Raw genomic sequence first — 13,067 nt, forward strand, 5'->3', positions numbered from 1 at the left:
ATAAAAGATATATGAAAGACATGTATGATGATTAATTTACTTCCCAGTATAACTCACAATATTGAAGTAGGTTTTCTGTATATGCTTATTAACTCAATACGAAATGTATCCGAGAAATTCAGACTCAGAATTTTTCAGCAGTCTTGTGACCTAAAGAAAGCAGCTTCTAGCTTGGATTTGCATACTATTTTTGTAAAGATTCAAACTCACAGTTAAGGTCAACATCTGGCTGGATTGAACATTCATATTTAACAGTTTCACTCTCATTAAAAAATGTTTATCATTTTTTCAAAGCAAAACTGTCTTTTGTTTTAATAAAAGTATTCATATATTTGCTTTGTTCCTTGAGGGGGTGGTTTGTATGCTTAAACTACTCTGTGCAGTTAGAATTTGAGGCCATCTCACTAGACAAGCCACTGTAGCAAAATAAAATGCAAACAAGAAGGGCAAAGGGAGCAACAAAATGAGCAAGAGGATTTACTGGCTTGTCTTCTATTTCCATATCTTTTGGGAGAAGGGAAAAATGGGAATATGAGATATAGTTCTATCTGCTTTCTCTGGTAAGGTATGGTTGAAAATTTAGCTGTTTGATAGCCATAGAGAATATGCCAACCTGTTTCTCAAGCTAATCTTAATTTTTAATTTTATCTATGTATAGAGTACTTCTCTAGAGTACTCTAGTGCTGGGCAATAACTACATGATCAATAGATTATTTTTATCACTAAGACCTTTAAACAATGGATCTATGATAATATACATATACACATACACACATATTCATACACACACATGCATCATTGAAGAAAGATGAGTCAAGGTGGTTTCAGTTGGTACATTCTGTATGTGAGACTCTATGATATAATGCATTCAGAAATAATACTGTTTATCAAACATATGTTGTGCACGCACTATGTGTTTGTTAGTTAATGTGTGTGATCTCTACTACCCACAAAAATCCAAAAAGTAGATACCATTATCTCTATTATACACCTAATAGGAGAGAGGTATGTGGGAGACCAATTAATTGACACAAATTTGCTTAACACATTTAAATCTAGTTTTCCTTGTCCTCAATCCAATGTTCTGCCTATGATGACATTTTGACCTATGGAGTAGAGTGAAGAGAGTATTTGAATTCAATTGGATGATAAGTCTAGGATCCACAGTAAAGTTGAATGCAAATCATTGACTGAATACAGGGTATTTCATGTCTTACATGTGCATAAGCAGCCACTAAAAAGCCAGCCTTAAACGCCTTCCTCTGTGAGCACCAATTAGAAGTCCTGAAATATTAATAAACTGGCTGATTTAAGAGAAAATACCATTATGTACTTTCTTCCTACATCTTGCTTTGAAACACCAAACAGATCATGGGCACTCAATAAATATTAAATATTTAAGAGCAACTAATAAAATGAAATTATAGTAATATTTTTGCAATGAACTCACCATTAGATGATGTAAAACAAGTTTTAGCACTAGACCTGGAAGCTGAGCAGATTTAGATAGCTGGGTAAGTGAATGAACCCTATAGGGAGGCAAGAGACACTAGCATGATATGGTAGAAAAGGTTAATAAGAGGTCAGAGCAATAAAAATTTTTATTGCAATTTGACAACTAAAACTGCCCCTCCTGATTTTTATATTTGTTCTATTCATCTAACATCCAAAATATAAATTAAAGGATATATTACTAAGCTGTTGTTATATCTTCCCTATGCTGGAATAAATAAATGATAAATCACTTTAGCTTTGACATTCATGTCAGTGAATTATAAAACTCTGAGACACTCAGGAGTATATGCAGTTTCAGAGAGCATATTTCTGTAGATCTAAATTAGAGCTGCAAGTTACTGGGGAAGACACCAGACTGGGAGCAAGCTCACTTTTTTTTTTTTTTTTTTTCCTTAAGTGAGTGGAGGGAAAATATTCCATAAAGGAGAGAAAGCTTGCCAAATGGAGGAATCCGTAGGGAAACCTTAATTTAAGCCCCTGCTCCTCAATTCTTGTAAGATTCATCAAAAAAAGAAGCACTTAGAAGTACTCTTTGGGGACCCTATTCTCCTTCATCTTTTTCCATTTTTTGCCTTTTACAATCCCTCTGGGATAAGAGAAAATAAACTCCAAGTAACTATTTGGGTGACTCAATCCTTCTCCCTCTCCTTCATTCTTCTAATAGTCTCTCAAATGCTCAAAAGAAATGAGGACACATTTAACAAGTGCTTTCGTGAAGCTGAGCCACCATTTCCTCTCCCGAGCCTGTGATTAACCCACTGATGGGTCCACAAACTCTGTGTTCCAGTCCAAATACAGCAGCAGGTAGACCTGCTCCAGGTCAAACACACCTGCTATTCTACCTATTCTAATAGTCATTTTTAACATGGAAGAATATCAATACCATGGTAGGGTTCACTGAGCCTATTCACACAATAATAAAACACTTAAAAACATCAAGAGCCCTAATATCATATTTTAAAATATTTCTTCAGTTTTCATAAACTTACTGCGATTAGTATGTGCTTGTTTTCTATCCTACACTCCTACTCACTTGCTGACACAAAACACCCCCCTACACACATACCTTTAACTTTTAGGAAACAGGCACAGTAGTCACCCCTCTTCCTGTTCTAATATATCATAGGTATAATAAGCTAGATTTCAGGGTAGGATAAGGCTTTCTCCATTTTTATTAATTCAGTTAATATTCAAAAGTTTGCCAGCTTTTCACATTTTACTTTGCTAAACAATTTTGTGTACTTCATAAATGTATTGGGGTTGTTCACTTAACAGAACAAAGTTGAATAACAAATTTTTATGGTAAGCATGTTTTACTAAAAATGTAGCAATTAATTTTAGGAAGATTCTTTCAAACTTAAAAATAAAGACCTATAAAGCCAGAAAAGTACATCAATATAATATTCTTATGAAGACTCCCACTGGAGTTTCTTTAAATTGAATACTTTTATCATTCATATATTTATGTACTGTAAATATCAATGGCACCAAAATTAACAGCAGCATTTGAGATAAAGTTGAGAATATAATGAGGAAACATCTTGATCATGTAAAAATATTTTTTAAGATATATAAGGTTAACTGGGTTCCCAAAGTATGTATTTCCCTTCATTATACGCTGCAGCTACAAAAAAATCCTCAAGAGAATTAATATGAACTTATGATAATGCAGCCTGCAGCACGGTTTTGTTTTGGTTTTGCCTGTTTTTGCTGACAATGCAATTCAAACTATACCCTACTAATCTTTACTAAAGGAGTCAGATTATTCACCTATAAACAAGCAGCAATAAAGTGTCATTCTTCAGTCAATACTGACTACTTAACATCTTTCTCTTTTTTACCGGTTTGGATCTCCAGCTCATTAGATCATTACCTGATAAATAGGAGAGGGTAATGAATTGAGAAAATACGTACCTTCAGAGAAAACCTGCCCGATAACAATAATCCATTAGAAAACTGGCAATATCCTCTGATCTATTGCCCGCAAAGCTATGACTTGATGGAGAGTTTCATTCCCTGGGCTCAGTTCTCCAGAAGAAAATCAGCACAATTTAAATATTTCTTGGAATGTGACAGCTCTCCAGATCCCTGGTTGCATTCTGTTCCCCAGGGATGGCAATCTGGTGTTCCTATGTGCATAGAGCAGTGAAGATGAATTGAAAATGCTTGAGATAAATTAGGAATGGCTAAGTTAAAATTGTCTCTGCTCCAGACTCTCTCATCTGCAGTCTGTAAGCCTGTTTTTCTGTGAAAAAGCTAGATGGCAGGCTGCCTCAGTAAGTTCTTCTTAAGCGACACAGAGCATTTTCAATGAAGAAAAATTCTCCCATTATCTAAGCTAATGTGACTGCTGCTAAATCTAGTTTTTAAAGTGTCTACTGGCATGAAATTCATTTTCGCTATTGCCTTCCTTCAAACTACAGTCTAGAATCCATACTATCATGCTATATACATTTCTATCTGAGAGAAACATTTAAAGTTTTCAGTTAACATATTAAATCATACCCCTTTTGCAGTTTTAAAGATCATTTATGTATAGAACATGTCTTCTTTAGGTCCTAAAGCCATTTTACTTCACTGTATTATATGTAGAAGGTTTTGTTTTAAATTCCAGTACCTTAATATGAATAATATTATTTTTTATTAACAATCATTTCTTTTAATGTGGTCCCACGAAGAAATGCATCTTTTTCAATATAAGTTAAAATTCAGAAGTTATATACAAATAGAAAAGGGGATATAGAATCCTAATATGTGACCACAGAAGTAAATTTTACTCTTTGAATATCCTCCTAAAGAAAATAAGATGTTCCAAATTAAACCATGTTTCATAAATGATTCTCCTTCTAAATAAAAACAAGCCATTTTTGAATTCTGTTTCAGTTGAATGATGTGTTGCGATATAATATTTTTTTCTGCTGAATTAGATAGTTCTTTCAGAATTTTAATAATATTCTGAACTTTAGACAGTACACTTTACTTGGTGTGTTGGCAATACACAAAACACAGAAGGGTCATCAAAATTTTCAGCTCCATTTTGTTACTTGGATTTTCTATATAAAACAACTTTTACATTATCAGAAAGGACAATTAAGAACATCATAATCCATAAGCTCATGTACCTTTTTTTAAATGCTGCTAAAAAAAAAAATCCCAATATTTCCTTCCATAACTTTCCTCATGACATTCTGTAATGCTCTGTGTCTGGTTATTTCTTATGTAAACAAATTGTTGCTCCCAAGACAAAAATTAGGTGTATACGTTGTGAGGGAAGCAAAGATAATCTGATGTGATGACTTGAGAGCCAAAAGAAAAAGTAAATCAAATTTTCCATTTTCCCTCTATCCATCCTGTCACTGATCACTTTATTCAGGGGGTGGAGAGAAGAAGAAATAGAAGAGGCATAAGGAAACACTGGAACAAATGCTCCAGCTTCTCTCCCTCTTCAGAAGTGGTAACACTGTAGCTATCACTGGGGAAAAAAACACAAAAGAATCCAAAAGAAGTAGCCTCAGTATCCCAGTTGGGAATTATAGTTATCTAACAGATTTTCAAAGACCATGAAAGAAAAAGAAAGGAAGGAAGGAAGGAAGGGAAGGAGGAAAGCTATTTATCACTCTCAATTGCTGTTTTTATAATGACCATGGTGGCTGAAGATACATAAAGCAAATGAAAAATGATAAAAGTTAATATATCTAATAGCTGACAATTGAATCAATATCCAACTGCTTTGCACAAATGTGCATTGAGCAGCTCAATTAATATAATAAATAATTACAGTAGTGAAAAAAGCACATACTTTAAGAATTTCAGATGTATATATCCACTTAGAAACTGCCAATTTTATTAACACTATATCGAAGATAAATTCAGGACCATATGCAACTATATATGAGTGATACCTAAACTATTCTTGGGGTATTAGGACTTGTTTCTTATAGGAAGTAACGGTTAAGAAAAGGCTAAGTAGAGCCTGGTTAAAAGGATAAGGAATATTTCCAGGCACTGGGAACAAAGCCCCAGCGGAAATATGCATATTACATTTGGATAAGTAAGAGTAATTCAGTATAGCTGAAGTGTAGAGTGAGGTATGAAGGGCATAAAAAAAAGATGTGTCCAGAGAGATAATGAGTCATTTATGCTATATAAAGGAGTTTGGACTTTATCTTTGAATAGAGTCATTGAGGGCTCTTAAATCAGGGTGAGAAATAATCATATTTGCATTTCAGAAAGATCACTCCTCATGTCACACTAGTCAGGTAAAAAGCATCACCACATACCTAGTTTGCCAAGCCAGACACTTAGTAGTCATACTATTTATGCCTTCTTCCTTTACTTCTAATATCCAGATCATTATCTATTAATTCTACCTTCTTTAAAATCTTTTGTTATTTCTAGCTTCCATGGTATTATTTCTAGCTTTCACCATCTCTTACATAATGGCAAGAACCTTTTATTTCATTTCCCTGTTTCAAGTGATTTACTACATCAAAACCTCTTATATAGCTGCCAATTCTATCTAAAGTATGCATAGTTATATCATTCTCCTGCTTGTGACAATTTACTCATTATCACCTGAAGAATAATGTGCAAATCTTTGAAATGATCTGCAAGTGTTGGTTTGAAACCTTGGGAACATCCGGAATGAAGTCTGAAACTGGCCCCCATAGGCAAAGGAGATGGAGAGACAGAAGAAGCAGGCCATTCCAGATGGGTAGGTGGCAAGTTTAATAAGCAAGCAAACTTATATGGGAGGCTTGTCTTGCGTGGCCGCAAAATGAGTAGATCTCCACACCTTCCCTAAGCTTAAAAGTAATATATAGGCTTTAACTGGGTTGAGCAGTCTCTGAAGGCTGTGTCCTTGAAAACAGCTCCCACTGTGGAAATGGTGTGCATAATGTACATTCCAAAATCAGAAGGGCTGCTCAGGTCCACTCATGGGTCACATCCTCTTGATGACCTCCTCTAACAAGATCTGACTGCAGTGCTTTCTCAGTTGACAACTACCCTAACCAGACTGAAACCTTAAATATAAAAAAGACTAACCACATTATTGGATTTTACTTCTAAAACCTCTACACATGCTGCCCCTTTTACCTAGAGTTTTTTTTTACTAGAACTTATCTACATCTCCTTCATATGGATTTCCTAAATATGGAATATTTTTGTTAAATATTATTTTCTCTTTGAAGCCATCTAATTCCTTCACATAGTCAATTTTGTTTTTTGAGGTAAGTTTTGTCTCTTATGTGATGATTTGGTGACCATCTCAATAAAGTCAATTTTCATGTAAAATATATATTCCCTTTTGGAAATTCCTCTCCCCTTCCCTTCCCACCGCTCCCCTCTCCTCTCCTGGATGCTCTCCTTTTCTTTCTCCCTCTCTCTCTCCCTTCCTTCCTTAACAATTTATGCTTGCTTTTCACTTTCCATACATTTATGTAGATTTATATATTTTAAGTTTGTGGCGAATACTGTACATCTCAATTCTCTTGTCGTCATTTTTTTCCTGATATTTTCATTTGTATTTTCCACTTCTCTCTTTTACTGTTTTTCTTCCTATTTTTTATTCTCCTCTTCATTCATTCTTCTATATTTTTCTATTCCTTTTGCTTCTTTCTGACCTATTGCTGGCTTCATTTCTCCCTTCTTCTCCTCCTTTCTAAACCCTCACTATCTTTTTTTAAGCTTTTATTTAAATTTCAGTTAGTTAGCATACAGTGTGATATCAGTTTCAGCTGTACAATACAGTGGTTCAACACTTCCATACATTACCCAGTGCTCATCACAGTAAGTGCACTCCTTAATCCCCATCATCTATTTCACCCATCCCCCCACCCACCTCCTTCTGGTAACCATCAGTTTGTTCTCTATGTTCTCTAGAGTTAAGAGCCTCTTACTATCTTAAAAAAAAAAAAAAAAAAAAAGACCTTGAAACCATCTTACTAACTTTTGGAGAAATATACTAAAAAACTCTCCAACAACTCATTTTCTTATTCCCTTTAATTAACGATGCAAAAACTAAGTTGTGGGAAAGGGTTGCATTTGATTTTCATTACATAGGTGTGATATAGGTCTACACAGAAATTGGCTTTTTAATTATGTTGTTGTTAAACTCATGGTTCTCTGCAAGCTTTATTGTAAAATACTATTTTTCCCAAGTTACAACTTAATTTTAATGTTAAAAATCTGAATGTATAGCAAAATTATTTTTATCATTCAAAATTTATTTTTAATAGCAATAATCAGAATGGAGATTTACTTCCTTTGTCACTGTATATGATTTATAAAATAATTTATTTTCTCTTAGTTTGATGTTAGCTATAGCAGTCCAAATATGTGGTTTATTTTATTAAAAATCAGCTCAACATTTACACATTTTTAAATTTTAATAACTTATTTATCCTTAAGAATTATTAGGGTGACCAACGTTACAACATGGGCGATAGTTGCAACATGATGAAGTTAAGAATAAAATAAACATTGACATAGCATCTTGCTTATAAATAAAAGAGACATAAGTCTAGTAGATAGGAAATATTTATGAGAAGTTTAATAAACAGCAATTTACATAGAATATGTTTCTAAACTGACAGCATTGAGAAGAAATAGAGACTTACATTAAAAACATATGATAAATACTTAACTTAGGAATAAACTGAGCCAATGATGTGAAAGACTTGAACACTAAAAACTATAAAACATTACTAAAAAAAAAAAAATTAAAGAGGACACAAATCAATGGAAAGACATCCTGTGTACATGGATTGGAATACTTAATACTGTTAAGATGCCAATACCACTCAATGTGATCTGAAGATTCTGTGCAATCCCTATCAAAATCCCAAAGGCATTTGTGGCAGATATAGAAAAATCCATTCTAAAATTCATATTGAAACTCAAAGGACCTTGAGTAGCCAAAACAATCTTAAAACAGAAATCAAAATCGGAGATCTCATCTTCCTGATTTCAAAACTGACCCCAAAGCCACAGTATGGTACTGGCATAAAAGACAGACATATGGAACAGAAGAGCACAGATAGTAAAAAAATTACATATATTTATATAAATTACATATATGGTCAAATGATTTTTTTCAAGATTTATTTATTTTAGAGAGAGAGCAAGCATGAGCGAGAGGGGTAGAGGGAGAAAGAGAATCCCAAGCAGAACATGACCTAAGCCTGAAACCAAGAGTCGGGTGCTTAACAGACTGTGCCACCCAGGTGCCCCTTATTGAAATGATTTTAAACAATGGTAGATCATTCAAGGGAAAGGATAGTCTTTTTAACAGATGGTGCTGGGAGAATTACATGTCCACAGGCAAAAGAATGAAGTTGAACACTTACAGTATATATAGGAATTCACTCAAAATGGATCAAACACTTAAATGTAAAACATACAACTGTAAAACTCTAAGAAGAACATAGAGGGAAGCTTCATGATATTGCACTAGGCAATGAGTTCTTGGATATGACATCTGGAACTACTGGACGACATCAAATTTAAAAATTCTGAGCAAACAACACAATCCACAGAATCAAAAGGCAATTCACAGAATGGTAGAAAATATTTGAAAATCATATATCAGATAAGGGATTAATAATTAAAACATTTAAAGAACTCCTAGAACTCAACACCAAAAAAACCCCCAAACAACACAATTTAAAAAAATAGGCAAAGGCCTTAAGTAAACATTTCTCTAAAGAAGATATACAAATAGTCCATAAGCATATGAAAAGATGTTCAATATCACTAATCATTAGAGAAATGCAAATCAAAACCAAATGAGATACCCCTCATTAGGATGGGCTATCATCAGAAAAACAAAAAATAACAAGTGTTGGGGGGTGCCTGGGTGGCTCAGTCGGTTAAGCATCTGCCTTTGGCTTGGGTCACGATCCCAGGGTCCTGAGATTGAGTCTCGCATCGGGCTCCTTGCTCAGTGGGGAGCCTGCTTCTCCCTCTCCCCACCTCTCTCTCTCTCTGACAAATAAATAAATAAAATCTTAAAAAAAAAAAAAAAAGTGTTGGTGAGGATGTGGAGAAATTCAAACTCCAGTGCACTATTAGTAGGAACATAAAATGCTGAAGCTGCTATGAAAAACAATATGGCAGATCCTCAAAAAATTAAAAGTAGAATTACTATCTGATCTAGTAATTTCACTTTTGAGTATATACCCAAATGAACTGAAAGGGACTCAGACAGATATGCATGGACCCATATTCATAGCAGCATTATTCACAATAGCTCAAAGGTGGAAGCAAACCAAGTTCCCATCTAAGGATGACTGTATAAACAAAATACAGAATATATATGCAATGGGACATTATTCAGTCTTACAGGGAAGGAAATTCTGACACATACTACAATATGGATGAATCTTGAAGACATTATGCTGAGTAAAATAAGCTGGGCACAAAAAGACAAATTCTGTATGATTGTACTTATACTTAAATTAGTCAAATTCATAGAGACAGAAAATAGAGTGGTGATCATCAGGGACTGGGGAGAGAAAGAATGAGGAGCTATTTTCTACTGGTTTCAGTTTGGGAATATGAAAATATTGCACATGTGAACAGTGGTGATGATTACACAGTATGGCTGAAATGTTAACACTTAAAAATGGTTAAAATGATAAATTTTATGTTATATATTTTACCACAGTAAAAAAAAAAAAATCCAAAAGTAAATATTAAATCATTACTGACCTCTGATGAAAAAAATCAGAGGTGAAAAATTCTAAACATTTTTCCAAGTGTAAGGTAAGTTGTTTTAAAATCAAAGCATCTAACATATATGCTGTTTTCTGTATTGCATAGTAAATGATCTGAAAAACTGTGCATCTTGTTTTTGAGTTACAGGATATCTGTTCTTTTTATTTATTACCACTTCATCATAAAATAATGGAATAAAAACATTGTTTCTTCGGTTAAGAATGCAAATGTCTAAATACAAACGTAAGTTTTATTGCTTAACAAAAAGGTTATATATTCACTGTAGAAAAAAGTGAATACAAGGGTTAAAAAGAATAAAATGCACAAATTCCATCATTGTTAACACCTTAAGGAAATATCCTTTCCTCCAATCTCTCTCTTTTTAATATGTACATATACACACATATATAAAATACACATATACATATCAGGATTTTATATATATATAAAAATCTCCCTCTCTAAATATATATATATAATTCCCCATATGCACATGAAGAGTATATGTACATATGTACAGTATATATACTATACATCTGTACACACATATACTTACAGAAAGAGAAAAAGAAGATATTTAGTTTTGCAATATGAGAAAGTTCTGGAGACCAGTTGATCTCTCAAATAAATAAAATTAAAAAAATAAAAAATAGGGGCGCCTGGGTGGCTCAGTTGGTTAAGCGACTGCCTTCGGCTCAGGTCATGATCCTGGAGTCCCTGGATCGAGTCCCGCATCGGGCTCCCTGCTCGGCAGGGAGTCTGCTTCTCCCTCTGACCCTCCCCCCTCTCATGTGTTCTCTCTCATTCTCTCTCTCTCAAATAAATAAATAAAATCTTTAAAAAAAAAAAAATAAATAAAAAAAAAAAATAAAAATAAAAAATAAAGAGAGTCCACGATAAGCCTTAGAATTCATATTAATATTATAAATCAAAATCTATATCAAAGAAATTTCATTCAGTTATTTCCTCAAAATAAATTTTTAATCATTTATTGGTAAATTCAAAGTAATTTTACCAAATAAGAAGTTAGGTTTTTGTTTGCTTTACTCAAGGTAAAATATTCTTTTTTTTTAAGATTTTATTTACTATTTGACACAGAGAGAGCGCAAGTAGGCAGAGCAGCAGGCAGAGAGAAAGGGAGAAGCGGGCTCCCCACTGAGCAGGGAGCCGGAGGCGGGACTCAATTCTAGGACCCTGGGATCATGACCTGAGCCAAAGGCAGACGCTTAACTGACTGAGGCATCCCAAGATAAAAGATCTTGATAATTACATTTAAAATGTGCAGCATTTCATGTTATACATTGCAACTTTGACTAAAGAGCGGAAACACAAGTATCTGGTATATTCAAAAATCTGAAATATTAACACTCAAAACACTCCATCAATAAATCCAATGATAGACACCTCACTCGCAAGCAGCTTCAGGTAAAATACATGGGAGCTCTCTAAAATGTCTTTAAACATGCGAACCCTAATTTTGAAAACAATTCAATAGGATTAGCAAACTATATTTTGCTTTTCCAAAATTAAATGAGTTTCTTATTTATTCTCTATATTCAAATGCTAAAGAGCCTCAGCCCAGTTATCTATTTATGAATTATTACTGATTTCCATGAAGATAAAGTACTTATAAATGACTTGAGAAAAATTTAATACTAATCCATAGCACTGACATCTATGATTCAAGACAGTTTGATTGTATTATAAACAATAAACTGTTTTGCCAGACAGTATTATTTTAAAAATTCTTAAACTATTTAAAGGATTTTCTAACTAATGTTAATAGTTTATGAATTAGATAAACATGATTTAAGAGATCACTTGAACATCATTGCCAGAATAATACTCCTTTTACAGATACACAAACTATTAAAACACTGCATAAAAAATAAACAATATACTTCCTCAATTGAAATAAATATATATATTTATTTCATATATATTTCATATATATATAATAGTGGCAACAAATTTCCAGTCCAAGTGATCTGAATTGCTTCTGGCTTTCAGAATTGCTATCTGCTCTGTATGTCATCTATGAAAGTTTTGATACATTTCTGGATAGAAATAAAATAGTTTAAAGAGTTTATATATCAATAAGGCTTACGTTAGATGTATGGTTTTAAGTCAGGTATGAGGGGCATTAAAGTAAACAATATTTTTGGGCGCCTGGGTGGCTCAGTTGGTTAAGCGACTGCCTTCGGCTCAGGTCATGATCCTGGAGTCCCTGGGTCGAGTCCCGCATCGGGCTCCCTGCTCAGCAGGGAGTCTGCTTCTCCTCTGACCCTCCCCCCTCTCATGTGCTTGCTCTCTCTCATTCTCTCTCTCTCAAATAAATAAGTAAAATCTTAAAAAAAAAAAAAAAAGTAAACAATATTTTTAACCCTAAAGTGACAATTACAGCAACTAATTTGTTTTCAAATTTGTTGTTAAAACACTAAACATTTTAGTGTAAACCTTAAAAATTTAATATTTTATAATACATGTTCTTTCATGGATCAAAAAATACTTGAGCCAATTTTCAAAGTTAAAAAATTACAGATGTAGGAGGGGAAGAATGAAGGGGGGGAAATCGGAGGGGGAGAAGAACCATGAGAGACGATGGACTCTGAAAAACAAACTGAGGGTTCTAGAGGGGAGGGGGGTGGGAGGATGGGTTAGCCTGGTGATGGGTATTGAGGAGGGCACGTTCTGCATGGAGCACTGGGTGTTATGCACAAACAATGAACCATGGAACACTATATCTAAAACTAATGATGTAATGTATGGGGATTAACATAACAATAAAAAAATTTAAAAAAAAATTACAGATGTATAAGAAAAAGCTATGCACT

At 33.7% G+C, this 13,067-nt stretch overlaps 1 protein-coding gene across 11 annotated transcripts in view; it reads right to left on the reverse strand.

The window, feature by feature from the left end:
- Positions 1-3,739, reverse strand: part of MGAT4C (MGAT4 family member C) — a 725,092-nt gene extending 721,353 nt beyond the window's left edge. For 6 of the 11 annotated variants that reach the window (XM_036110965.2, XM_036110955.2, XM_078076387.1 and 3 more), the window contains exons 1-2: positions 3,430-3,739; positions 1,451-1,529 (exon numbers count right to left, since the gene is read on the reverse strand). The gene's annotated coding sequence lies outside the window, so the exon portion shown is untranslated. The remainder of the gene's footprint in view (positions 1-1,450; positions 1,530-3,429) is intronic. The other 5 variants (XM_036110967.2, XM_036110954.2, XM_036110961.2 and 2 more) reach the window with 1 other exon arrangement.
- Between the last annotated feature and the right edge of the window lie 9,328 nt (positions 3,740-13,067).

Source organism: Halichoerus grypus, chromosome 6 (assembly GCF_964656455.1).
Source record: "Halichoerus grypus chromosome 6, mHalGry1.hap1.1, whole genome shotgun sequence".
Classification (NCBI taxonomy): Eukaryota; Metazoa; Chordata; class Mammalia; order Carnivora; family Phocidae; genus Halichoerus; species Halichoerus grypus.